This window comes from Hipposideros armiger, unplaced genomic scaffold, assembly GCF_001890085.2.
Source record: "Hipposideros armiger isolate ML-2016 unplaced genomic scaffold, ASM189008v1 scaffold_40, whole genome shotgun sequence".
Classification (NCBI taxonomy): domain Eukaryota; kingdom Metazoa; phylum Chordata; class Mammalia; order Chiroptera; family Hipposideridae; genus Hipposideros; species Hipposideros armiger.
The window spans coordinates 2,768,540-2,782,386 of NW_017731390.1; the positions used below are offsets into that span (position 1 = coordinate 2,768,540).

The window sequence follows — 13,847 nt, forward strand, 5'->3', positions numbered from 1 at the left end:
GAGGGGTAAGATAAAGGATGAAATTGGGATTTTCCCTACAAAGGCTAACAACGGAGAGATCTGTGTGCAAATAAGCATGGTACAAAATATATAGTCATAGGATGTAAAGTACAACATAGGGAATATAGTCAATGGTATTATAATAGCTATGTATGGTGTCAGATGGGTAGGAGACTTGTTGGGATTATCACTTTGTGAGGTGTGTAAATGTCTAATCACTATGTTGTTTTGTACACTTGAAATAAAAAAAAAGAAAAGAAAAAAATTACAAACATAAAAAAAAGAAAGAAAGAAAGAAACAGTAATAGGTACCATAAGGAAGGTGTGTTTTAGCATTAGGGAGGTTGAAAAAAGAGAGAGCTGAGTTTTAGCTGATAGTTTATCTGGTAGTTCATCTTTGTGTGGTAGGCCTCTGTTATGTGAACACTTTTTTGAAGTTCATTTTTTTTTTAAAGATTTTTATTGGGGAATTGGGGGATGAGAACAGCACTGGGGAATTGGGGGAAGGGGAACAGACAAGTTGCTGTCCTTTTGTTCTTCAGTCTAGTTGTGGAGGACGTTGCTTCACTGGCCCAAGTTGGCACCATCATTGCGCTCTTCCCGGGCGAGGCAGATCAGTCGCCGGCTTCTGGACAGCCGCTCATGGCGGCTGCTGGCCGCTCACGCTGGCTGCTGGCTACACACGGTAGCCCATGGCAACCCACTGCAGCCTAACCATTGCCGGCAATTCATGGCAGCCCAGCTCCAGGTTGAGCTGTTGTTCAGCATCTTAGCTGTAGAGGGCAGTGTCACTGGCCCTCATATGTGGGATCCAAACCAGGGCCCTCTGGTGTCCCAAGCCAGCTCTTAACCAACGCGCCACTCGGCTGGCCCAAAGTTCATTTTCAAATGATCAGCAGTGGAATGTCTGTCAATGGAATGTCTGTTTGCTTGGACTATTTTTCATTCATTCATCATTGAATACCTACTGTGTGCTGGACCTTAGACTTGGTTGTTGCGGACACAGAAATGAAACTGACAACCCTAGGCACATGAAGTTTATATTTTACTGGGGGAAATGTATCTGAAACAAAACAAAAGACTGGAGGACACAACAATAGAAAATGACTAAAAAAGGGTGCATTGGGACTCTGAGACGAAGGACCCAGAGGAGACCTCTGAGTAGAGACATGAACCAAGTGAGAGCTAAGCCTTGCAGAGACCTGAAGTAGGTGCATTCCAGGAAGAAGGAACAGCACATGCAACGGCTTTAAGGTAGAAACCATCTCAGAGAGCTCAAGGAATAGTTAAGAAACCTGTGTGGCCAGAGCTAAATGAGCAAGACAGAGGGAAGAAATGAGATTGAACAAGAAGAAAAGACTAAATCCTAGAGGGCCTTTTAAGCCACAGGAAGATACTTGGATTTTATTTTGCATATCATGGCAACTAGTGAGTTTTAACGAGAGATTGGAATGATATAATTTAAATTTCTAAAAGATTTCTCTAATTACTCTTTGTAGACTTGATTATAAAGGGCATAAGAGTGGAAGAGGGGAGAGACCAGGGTGAGGTGTACTAAATGATTCACAGCAGATGACAAGAAAATATTAGAATGTGTGAAATTAAGCATTTCTAATATTAATGGATTAGTGGTAGTATATGTATATAATTTATAAATTAATATACATATATTTTGTGTCTAATAAAAAATTTACAACTGGGGCAATCAATTTTTAAAAGTTTGAAAACCACTGTTCTAAGTGAGAGATGATGGTGGCTGTTAGTTGGCTCCCAACATCTTTCTTCTGGAAATTGTAATAATCATTTTTTGTGTGCTTTTATTCCTTTTCTTATCACTATGTAGCAGTGGTTCTTTTTGCCATAAAAATGAGCATGCACAGGCAAGCACACATGCACATTTGCATATAATTTCAGAGTGTTCACAGAGACCATATTAAGACTCTTGACTGTTGAGGATCATTTCACATTACCCTCCTAACCCAGGGATATAACATTTGTCCTTTTTTTTTGAACACTCTACTCCAGCATTTCTATCCTTGTTTGTGTCAATCCTAAAATTATTATATGAGTGCAAGTTTTTAATTTGCTTTGCAAGCCTAGAATTCTGACCTGTAAGTAAGCACAGTTCCTTTTAATTATAGTTTGCTATCCATCCATTTTGACGTTGAACTATCTTGAGGTTCAGAATAATACCAAATCCATTATTTCTGTCATAGAATAGGTAACCTATTTCGCTCTGTTTCCTGGAGTTTTGCCTGGTATACCAATATTAATATATATTAATAAAGGTCCTTATGATAGCCAAACAAAAATCAGAAGTAGTGTTTTTATAAATCAGTTATTCAATTCTAACATGGATCCCAGCCATCTGGCTATAGGCTGCTTTCATCAAGGAAGTTTTGTGACACTCTTCTGTATTTCCTTGGTTATGCCTCAGGCCCTTGGGCAGAAGTGGGAGTAGAAATCAGGCGTTTTCTGAGAATTCTTCAGAGTTCTTCATAATTTATACTTTTCTAAGTGAAGGAAAGAGGCAGATTTGACCTGGCCCCTTTAGTAACTCTACCTAATGGCCCAGCATCGTGGAAACCTTCCAGCCTATTTAGTAATGTCTGTCCAACCCTAGTTAAACTTGACATCATACAATGTTAATTGTTTAAAGATTTGCTTCAGTGCACACTGTGATAATTTCCTACTTAGAAAGTTTGTTCACATACTTTTATTTTCTTATCCTGTTTGCTTAGGCCTTTGGTTTCAACGTATAAGTAAAACTAATTGTTGAGAATAAAACTCAGGATGCTGGTCCACCATGGTGATCAGATGAAGGATTACTTTTGTATTGTTAAATTTTTAATTTATTTTTGTTAGCTTCAGGTGTACAAAACAACATAATGATTAGACATTTACACTCACAAAGTGATAACCCCAATAAGTCTACTCCCCATCTGACACCGAACATAGCTATTCTAAGACCATTGACTATTGTAGTGTTTAATTTTTGTAAGAGAGGACCCAAGTAGCTCCACAAAAAGAACAGGTGATTTGACTGTGTGTGTTTTTCAAGCCTTTTGTACCCTTCCACCTGTAATGCCTGTTAACGTTTGGAGTGACATGATGCAAACATGACATGAAGGAAAATTGACTGTCATTTCATTTCTGAGAGAACATGATGCCCCTGAATATAAACTATGACATAAAGAAGTGAAAACACCCTCTTCTTTGTCTATTCTTTGCTGTTTAACTTTTTGTAATTCATTTTTATTTTTCAACTGTCTAAGACAAATACTGGAAGCTCTGCAGTTTCAGTTTATCTCTTTTAAAAATGTAACTTGTGGTAGAGAAAAATACAAATTTATTTTTAAAGTGAATTTATATAGTTTCTATCAACTCTAGTTTTGCTTGTAAAGCACATATTCCATTTTATTGAGTGTATACCTTGATTTAAGCTTTTTTATTAAAGTCTTTGTTTGGGATTTGTTGCACTAAACTTTGCAGACCCCTCCCACACCCACATTTCCTTTAGAAAAGACAATTCCCCCATAGTTTAAATTGATTATACTAACTCTATTGATATTGCCTGTGTCCGCTTTATAACCTGAAGTTTGTAAATTATTGAGAGTCTGAGTCATAATAGATTGATGCTAAGAAGTCAGATAATTTCAGAACCTTGTGGGAACTTTCTAGTTTCCACTCTTTTATCTCCTCAGACTTTTTCATGAAAGACAGGGATTAGTGACGACTTTCTAATGCAGAGTTAGTCTTTAGTTTTTTGTTTAAAAATGACACTTTGAACATGTAGTGCATAATGCATTTGAAGGTCTGTTGCCAAGCAGCTTGAAACCTAGGGGGCATTGTTGAATTTGAAGGAATAGTGGGTTCAGGGAAGGGGCCAAAAGAAAACTTGAGAAAAATAGAGTAAGACTGAAAGTGTTTTATGATAATTAGAATAAAAATTGGATACCAGAACTTCACGGGTCAGCTTCTGTTCACACATTTAGCTTTCACCTTGCAAAGAAAGGGATGTATCAGGTAATTAGGTCAAATCAATGATTATATATCTTTAACTCAAGTGGAAGGGACTGTAATTGTGATGAAATTTGTCTGAAGGGGAACGCATGGGGAATCTTGTCAAAGGTCACGAGTTCAAAGGGGAAATTAAGTTCAAGGTTCGGTTCCTGTTCACACACCCCACCAATAGTGCATAACAAGAAACCAAGCAACCAATATTTCTATAAACAAGTTATTTTATCATTTTGAAATAAGCAGAGTCTTCCTCATTCATATCCCTTCAGGGATGTAGAATTAAAGCAGTTACACCTTCTTAATGGGGTATTTTCTTCTGACATGGACAGAAAGAATACCTCTAGTATTATATTTCCTGCTTGTTGGTTTCTTCTGCTTTGTTGCTGATCACACACAAGACATCCAGCTGCATGGAATGCAAATAGCCCATCTCCAAGAAATCACATGGCTTTGTGTCCCCTAATGCAAATTCTTGTTTACAAGATAACAATAAAATATTTTAAGTTTCAGATTAGAGGCAATGGGGATACAGCTAAGAAAGTTGTTTGGGAGTCTCTTTTCCTGAATTCAGTTTCCCCTTAAACTTGACAAAGTGGAACCAAAATTCACCCTTGTCTTGGTCATTCTTCTGAAACAAAGGGCCTATTCTCCCTTTTAATGCATGTAGAACTTCCATTAAGGTTGACCGTAAGCTCTTGCATAGGATGAAAAAAGAAAAAGCCCTCAAATCTTTTCTTTACCCTGGTATTATTTTTAAAGGAGAAACAATAAGAACATAGTTTCACATAGTGGTAAAGAAACCCTGGCTGAGGAGACCCCTCCTTCAAGATCCAATGGCCTTTCAACATTCTGGATTCCATGTATAACCCCAATACACTAAATTCTATAAGATTGTTTGAGTGAGTTTTCTAAGAAAGAGAAATACATGCAAGAAAAAAGTATATAATTGCTTAAAGCAAATGAAGAAAGTTCTTGCAGATATTTTTAAAATAATTTTTTCATCCAATCAGGTATTACATTTGCAATTCATAAAGTGACACTATTACTGGCTGGAAACCAAGAAGCATGAGTGTTAAAAGAAAAACTAGCTAGTCTGTTTTCTCCACAGTGGAGCTATGTGTGTGAACCTGCAAACACACATGTACTGGGGCTCAAGCAAACTAGGCTAATGACTGAAAGAGTATTTTTATGTTAAATGTGATTCATGTAACAGAATACAGAAATATGTCAAATATAAATAAAAGTAACCAAACCCCAGATGTTTGTATCCTCCTTAGAAAAATTGTCACAGAAGTAGATTCTTGCCATGAAACAGAACAAGAAGGCATTTGATAAAAACCTACCCATATTTTTGCTAATAAATTTCCTTGTATTTATCATGTTCAGTGCTTGGAGGGGCTTATTATCCTGGGGTTTCTTCTTGAGCAACTATATCTTTTTGTGTCAGAATATATGGGATTTCTGTCTAAATTCTAAGATACTTGCCAAATTTTAACAACAACAAGAAAATAATCTCTGACACAGATCGTGATTGGTAAACTATTTTGGGATAAACTATTTTGGAATAAACAGGCCTGTGAGTGGAAAAGAGACAGGTGCCTCACTTGACTGAATGGGTTTGGGAGGGAGGGATAAAGGGCCGGGGCAATTCACACTTTGGTTAAACTCTAACAACTAAAATTTCCACCCTGGTAAAATGTAGAAGTTCAAGGAACAAAAATGCCACGATATTAATGACCTCTGAGGGCATATAGAGTTCAGAGTTCATTTTCTATTTACAACATCCCTTGCTGCTCCACCTCTTACCCTTACCCCTTCCCAAAAAGGCAATTATTTAGGACATTGTGACATTCAGCCTGGCTAATTTTTATACAAAAATAGAAACAGTGGGAAATATCGCAGTTAAGTATTAGTAATGGATAGAACTAGGGGTGCCCAATGTGGGGAGAGGGTATCTCCTGAGCAGTTCAAAGTTCATTCTTTGTTCACATATAATGAAAAGTCTTCAGTTATCAGGTATTTAAACCCAAATCAGCAGTTCCATATCCGTAACCTGAGCTGAGTGTTCCTCCATCTAATGGCCATGCTGCTGTCGTTTGCAGTGAGTTGGGTGACATTCGATTTGTACTCCGAGACGGGAACAGATGGGCTTTCATTGTGAGGCTCCGCCTGTATGCAAATGTGAACCGAGTTTCACCCGATCCCGGGGCCTGACCTGACCGTGCACATGCATTTACTCAACGTGGCTCAGCCTGGGGGGGCAGCGAAGGGGGAATAAAAAATGGCAATCGGATAGTACCAGCGGCAGGTCAAGTTTACCATCCGTCTTTCAGCGGGACTGAGATGGCAACACAGTTATTTAGTTTCAGTGTTGATGTGCATTGCAATAAACTCCATCATTTCACCTGTTTATGAACCCAGCCTCGTATGAGATCTCTGTGAAATCAAACAAAGCTGGCAATCAACTCTCTTGTTTCCAGCAGAATGGGGGATTATGGACTTTTTTTAAGCATCTTTATTTTTTCCCCAGCCTCACAATTATAAATCAATAGTTCTTTTTTTTCTTTTTCTTTTTCTCCAGCCCTTTTGATTCCTTACATGGAATTTATTAATTTCTTATTTGGAGGGAACAAAATACATTTTCCCCAAATGCTTTTTGTTTCAAATTAAGAAATATGATCATTAATGTCAGAATAAACAACTGGCATTTTAGATGTCGATTAACTGTTTTGCATGTACACAGCAATGTACAGTACCTAATAAATCTTACAATTAAATGTGCAGCCCTTCATTAGGGTGAAAATATGAACAGCTGTAATCATACACATTCTACTGACAGAGAAAAATTTGGTTTCATTTGTAATTTTTCACACTGGGAAAGAATGAGAGATGGATTGAAAGACGACGGTTTCTGTAACTGTGGGCTTTTTCTTCACATGTACAGAAGGACAACAAACCAGTGTCTCTGACTTCAGGGTCTAACAGCAGTGATTTGCCTCAATTTTCTTCTCTCATGAAAGTAAATTTCTCTTGGGAAACATATAAGCCTTTGGCTAGAAAACCCATAGGACAGACACCCCCAAACTGTAACAAATAACAAATTGATGCATTTCTTCAGTACATCTGTTCTTTAAGGGTTCTGTTAACTGATGTCTGAAACTGGCATAAAAGAAAGAGTGGCTAAGAATATAGTGAAAGTTGATGCATTCAGCAAAAACTGCTTCTGGCAACAAAAGACACCGCTTCTGGTAACACATACATATTGCTCAGTGTGGAAAAGGGGTCTTTGGAAGTTGTATTTGTGCAAGTTTGGGAAAAACCAAGGCAGGCTTCCCTCAAAAAAGGTACCAAATTATCTCTGCATAAGGATTCTTTTCCACCTCCCCTTATTCCAGCCCTCACTCCAGGGTGCAAGGCCAACATATCAGGACAGCATTTTCAAACAGTTCTAAAGAGTTAGGCTTGAAATAATTCCAAATAGAAATAAATGGTCAGGACTAGGACTAGCATTTGTCTACTAGGCACCTAGTAGTAGCTGACAGAGATAATAAAGAATAAAGTGTTGCATGACAGCATAGTGGGTATTAAAAAATGTCATGCTCCTTTCCTTGGCTATTGAAAATTGATTTGCTTATCTCATCTGATCTCTAAATATGTATTTCCATCTATTTGGAATAGATGTGGAGGGTATATATGTGGACATATATGTATATATACATACTGACATGTACATATGTATTTGCATTTGTGTATACAGATCCTTCCTTATACAAGCAAGGACTTATGTGAATGCAGGATTTTATGTCCACATAAACTTTTGCTCTTGGTTGAATTATTGTGGGTCATCTTAAGTTAAGGATATCATTTATACCCTTAGAAAATTTGTTTGAGAATGGTCAAGGCGGTGATTACCAGGGAATTCAAAAACGTTTATTTATTTTAGAAGCAAGGGACTCATATGTTCTAAGTTTAACAAGAGGCTTAACAAAATTATATTCTGCCATGAGTTAGATCCTGAAGACTTTTTTAATATAGTGAAAAATGAAAATTAAAACATTTACAATATGAATATTGTAACCAAGTTATTAGAACCATCACTTACGGTTGTCTTAGTAAAATGATGCATTTGCTAAAGTATTATTTAAAACAAGCTTGAAATTTGGAAATCAGCAGTTTCTTTTTAATGTTATATTGAAAGTACTATCATGAATTGGGAAGAAATGCTTATATATTTTTTTTAAGTTCTTGAGGAGGGAAAAGCCCAGACACCATCAGTTTCTCCTATCAGAGAATTTAGGTTTCTAGAAAATGATATTCTTCTTGTCTTTACAAAATTCATGAAAGTTCATTTTTCTTTCAAATGTTTGTGCTGCAAAGTACTTGCAAATGAGGAGGTACTGAACTCAAATAAATAATGATAGCAAACATTTATATGGCTGTTATTATGTACTGAGGACTCTTGTAAGTGCTTTACATATTAACTCATATAATCCCGACAAAAATTCCATGAGGAATAGGTCCTATTTTTATCTCCATTTTACAGATGAGGAAAATGAAACTTGCCCAAATAGCTTCTCCCTGGAACAGAAAATGGAAAATGTGAGAAATTAGCACTCAGACTTTTGGAAAGACCTTCCATGTAATTGGGCGAATGATTTATCTCTCTATACCTCTTTCATCTGTAGAAAATTATGATGTTTTCTGTAAAAATCACATTTATGAAATATGGACCCTGTTTCATAAGCAGCAAGAAGTAAATATGTAATATTTCTGCTCCCTTTAAAGCTTTGCAGTATTAGAGATCACTGTTTTTCATCTGTGACATGGGGTGGGACTTCTGAGAAAGTGCTGCAAAGTCCCCATGAAAACTTCCTTGTGGGGAAATTACCAGAACCAGAAAATCCAAACCCCTTTCCTACTCCAAATGTGAGCTGCAGTTTGAGTGAGAATACATTGTATACTTGCCTTAAAATTTGGCCTTGTCTAATCTGAGACTGTTCTTTGGCAACAAAATTAGGTTCCTTTAGAGTGTTTCATTATTTTCCTCATTTTGTTCTAAGATTAGTCAATTGGTATGAACCCCTGGAAGAATGGGTGAAGAGAAATTAGGCAAGACAGTTAGGTCTTTTTCTTTCTCCTCTTTCTAAAGACCAATTTGCATTGTATCTCATTGTACCAGAGTCTGGGTTGTGATTCATTCAGTTCACAATGAAAATACGGTATTTATGGGTCATAATTAGCCTCTGAATCCTAGTCGGCCGGCAGCACTCGGCAAAGGTGTAAACCCTGTTGGTTCCCGAGAAGGGGTGGGGAGAGCCACCTTGTGGCTGGCAGACGACCTAGCAGCCTCCAGGACCCTGGCTCTGTTCTGAGTAGAAAGGAAAGGAGATGAGGGTAGAAGCCAAAAATAAATCAGAAATATCAATCACTAAATATTTGTGGAAAGTGGTAAGGGATATAAATAGAATCTATAACTACAATAACACTGAAGCTGTAGTTGTAAATATACATTATCCTCTTTAATATGACATAGAGTAGATTGAGAACTGAGAAATTATTAAGATCCCCACAAAAAAAAATTGGAAGAAAGAATGAAAACATTTAAGTTAAAATTATGTTCATTTTGTAATTCAATAAAGAAATCCCAGAGACATATTTTTAAATTTAATGTTGTTTTCTAAAGCACAGAAAAAGCCCCACAGACATCTGTTTGCATACATTGTGTGTCAGGCAACATCAGATTTGAATGGAATTTATCTAAATTTTATATGCATGGCTTGATGTAAATTGAAATAAATTGTACAGCATACTCTTCGTGGACATATTGGTTTTTCCATCGCTGCTTGAACTTTTAACCCCAGGGCCTGAGCCGGTCACACGTTGACCTGTCTGAACTCTGCTGGTAGATCCAAGTGTGGAAGGCTGACCTTGCCTCCATGGCAACCATAAAGTAGGGTCCATGACTCTTCTCTCCCTTTCTCTCTCTTTTCTCCACACTCCAAACAAAACAAAACAAAACAAAACAAATTAGTATATTCTCGCACAGCCAGTCAGTGTAATCTTGGAATAGATTTGGCAAAATGCGTTTTGCCCCTAACCCAAGCTCTAAGCAAAGCTTTTTCAGCTTGCTTGTCAGATGTTAATGAAAGTTTGAAATGAAAGCCTTTATAAAAGTTAATGGAAAAGACCCCTTCCTGAGACATATTCAGTTTGCTTGTCTACTATAATAAAATCTACTTCACATACTCATATATTAAGTAATGTTGCTATAGGTATGTTACACATGCAGATGAAAATTATCCTTGTGTAAGATTTCAACATAATCCTTTAGAGGTGGATATAAAAAAATATACTTAGATTAGGTTTTACCAATGCCCACAGTATCCACATCAGGCAGGTCTAACATTTTCTAGTGTCATATAGAGAATGTACCTGAGAGGAGTAAGCATTAAGAATCTGGAGTTAATTCCTCTGTAGTGGGTTGTAGTCTCCATTTTAATTAAGGTACTTTTATGTTTCTTATTTGATTTAATTTGGATGATTGATCTTTAAATCCATGTAATAACAAATGATCATTTTCACCATCTTAGTGGTAGTTTAAAGGCATTATTTATTCATCTCTAAAGTTAAAATTCTGTTCGTAGGATGTATTTGTGGCTATTCAATTATTAATGCAAGAAGCATTTGTTGAATGCTTACCATGTAAACAGCTTCAACTAAGCACTGTGGGGTGGTGATACAGAAAAAAAGGGAAGATGTGTGCCTGGTCTTAAGGAATTCCAGTTTTGTTGTAAGATAGAAGGTATTATACAGAAAGAGAAAAACTGGAGAACAATTAGACAGCAGTGACAAATGCATAATTGTTTAAAATTGTATATCAACTGACAAGGAAACATGGCATCATGGAGTGACTATTTAGGAGTAGATTTAATGAAGAAAGGTCTCTTATGAACAAAGCCTTAGAAAAGGTGGTTGTCCAGGACTAGTAAACAAACTTTATACTAGGTTTAAGAGGTTTCATAGAAAAAGCAAAACTTGGGATGGTGTTGGTATTGTGCAAGTGTTGATAAGAGAGAAAAGTAACCAGAGAAAATGGGCTATATTATACTGGGAATAACAAATATCCTTGAGTGATTGTGGATTAATCTGCTATCCTCTAGATCCTGAGGTCCATATGCATGCCTTAGTTATTTGTTTCTGAAGTTTTGCAGTAAATATATATAAATATATATATATATTTTTTCAAATATATATTAAAAATATATATTTGAAAATATATATTTAAAATATATACGTGTGTGTGCACCTGACTTGTCAGTTTTGATTTGTAAGGGAATTCTATTGTCCTTTTTAGAAGGTATAAAGAAAATCTCAATTTCTAAAAGTTTGAGGTAGAGACCTGACAATAGCAATGTTTCGCAAGTTGCCTTTGGGCAACTATGGGTTCAGGGATTGATAGGAGGCCAGTCTGATGAAACTGAAGTTCTCATTTAGAGTGTCCTTGAGGTAGTTTAAAATCAGCAGCCAAAACATCACAGGAATGTTTTTCTTTGTCAGGCAATATAGAAAATAAAATGGACAATATAGTGTAGGCAAGGAGAATCAGGAAATTCTCCCAGTCTGCCTCTAGCAAATTTTGTGACCCTGCGAAGTCACTTTATCTCTGTGGGTCAGAATTTCTTCATGTGTAATAACAAAAATATCTAACAGATCCTGAATTCTTTCTGTATACCAGGCTCTAGCTGGTGTTCTAAGCACTTTCATTTAACTTTCACAACAGTCCTATCGGGTAAGTGCCATTATCGTCCCCAGTTTACAGATCAGGAAACTGAGGCACGCTATCTTTTCCAGGATCATACACAAGTAGGCTAGCTTTAGACTTTATGTGCTTCATCCACTGCACCAGGGGTCAGAAAACTTTTTCTGAAAAGGATCAGATAGTAAGTATCTTAGGATTTTTCAGACCACGCAGCCTCTAGAGTGACAACTGTGCCCGTATAGTACAAAGGCAGCCATAGATAATATGTAAATAAATGAGTATGGCTGTATTCCACTAAATGTTTTTTTATAGACACTGAAATTTGAGTTCCATATAATTTTCACATATCATGAAATATTATTTTGATTTTTTTCTCCAATCATTTAAAAATGTAAAACAAACAAACAAACAAAAAGCCCTAAGCTTGCAAGCCCTGCAAAAACAGGGTGGGTTGTATCTGGTCCATCAGTCATAGTTGCCATCATCTCCACTGCACTAACTATACTGCCTCTCAATGTACAGAATAAAGAGTTGAACTAGACTGTCTCTGAAATTACTACTACTCAAAAAACTATTCAATGAATTTCTAGCCAGTAGGGTAACCATTTTGGATTCAATACTATGTAATTAAGGAATTGAAAACTGCCTTGGAAAACGAAGCCTGCCCATCCGTTTTCTTTGGAAAAAGACTGTATCTAAACTATCTCAGAAGAATGAAGAATTATCTTTGTTTAATTGATATTTTGAGAAAGAGATTCCATTATCTCCTTTAACAAGCCATTTTATGTTAATGGCTGTTCCTATCAGAATTGTAGTCCTAATGTCTAGCTTGAGTCCTTTATGACGCAGTGAAAGTCCCACTTGCTCTGCTTTTTGGAAATAATGATGAGCTTGTCTCTCTGTCTTGTGTACACTACCTTCTACAATTTCCACATCGCCTTCTGCAGCTGAAGGTAAGACCCTCCGATCCTTTCCCCAGGCATTTATTCTTTACTCACGCAGATTGTTTTCTATTGTCCTAGCTATTAGTGTAACATTTAAAGAAATCCTTTCTAAAATGTCTTATATGAAAGAATCAGGAACTGGACAGGTTAGAGACCTCTTTTCCTTATCTGTATTTAAAAGTTTGATTTTTCTAAATGTTCATAGATGAAAATTTCTACAAATGCCATTATTACCTAAAATAAGTGTTTTGCAGGGGTTCATATGCTTAACTCATAACAGCTTTAGTTGTATGATACTTTGGTATTATGATAGATGTAGCAAATCATTTCTTCCTTTAAAACCAAGTAACAGAGCTGACTGTGAATTTAAAACTCCTACTTTTTCTTTTAGCTTTAAAACTCACAGCCATTTCAGAGTTTAGCTCTGTTTCCTTAGTGTCTGTTGAGGTGATGTGATAAAAATAAAATCTCTCATATATCATGATGTTCCTATATATTATCCTCAGTTATAACCTTAGCATTCAAACTCCTGAATAGTCTACTGAGCTGTATGCCTTATGGCTTCCCAAACAGTGACAATTTATTTCATAGACAGCAAGAAAATACCCCTTATTATCGAATAACCTTCTGTATGTCCTAGGTATGATAAATTCAGAGGGCTGCATTTCATTCTCAGAAATGGCCATTGGAGTCAAATTTTTGAAGGTTTTTCCCAAGCCTGTGTCTTTTACAGACATTTTTTTCAGAAAACTAATATTGGAACATATAGAGTTTCTTGACATAAAATGGTTCTAGAGCCACCAAATTAGAGGTGCGCGAAGGAAAGCCGTCAGCCACCTTTATGTGTGTTCCGTGTGGTCTTGGAGTATTCACTCAACAACTTTGCTCATAGAGCTGTAGTAAGAGCAGATCTGAATAAAGTACTCTTTTAGAGTAAAACACTCATCTATTTCTATTTCTAAGACTAGCATATTATTTGACAGATTACATAGGCATTAATATAAAGGCTATTTACAAGTTATTTGAAGGGATTGAGATAAAATATGGTTGTATCTAGGAAAATATCTAGTAAAAGAGAGCCTTAAAAAGAGAAAACAGTGTCATAACAAGGAGATCTTCTTCCC

The 13,847-nt window shown here is 36.4% G+C and overlaps 1 protein-coding gene and 1 long non-coding RNA gene across 2 annotated transcripts in view; one reads left to right on the forward strand and one right to left on the reverse strand.

Annotated features, from left to right (window-relative positions):
- The window catches only part of SKAP1 (src kinase associated phosphoprotein 1), a 304,650-nt gene that overhangs the window by 129,257 nt on the left and 161,546 nt on the right, over positions 1-13,847 (forward strand). The window lies entirely within an intron of this gene.
- Positions 9,518-13,847, reverse strand: part of LOC109380750 (uncharacterized) — a 19,362-nt gene continuing 15,032 nt past the window's right edge. The window contains exon 3 of the long non-coding RNA XR_002123554.1: positions 9,518-10,016. This is a non-coding gene — a long non-coding RNA (uncharacterized LOC109380750). The remainder of the gene's footprint in view (positions 10,017-13,847) is intronic.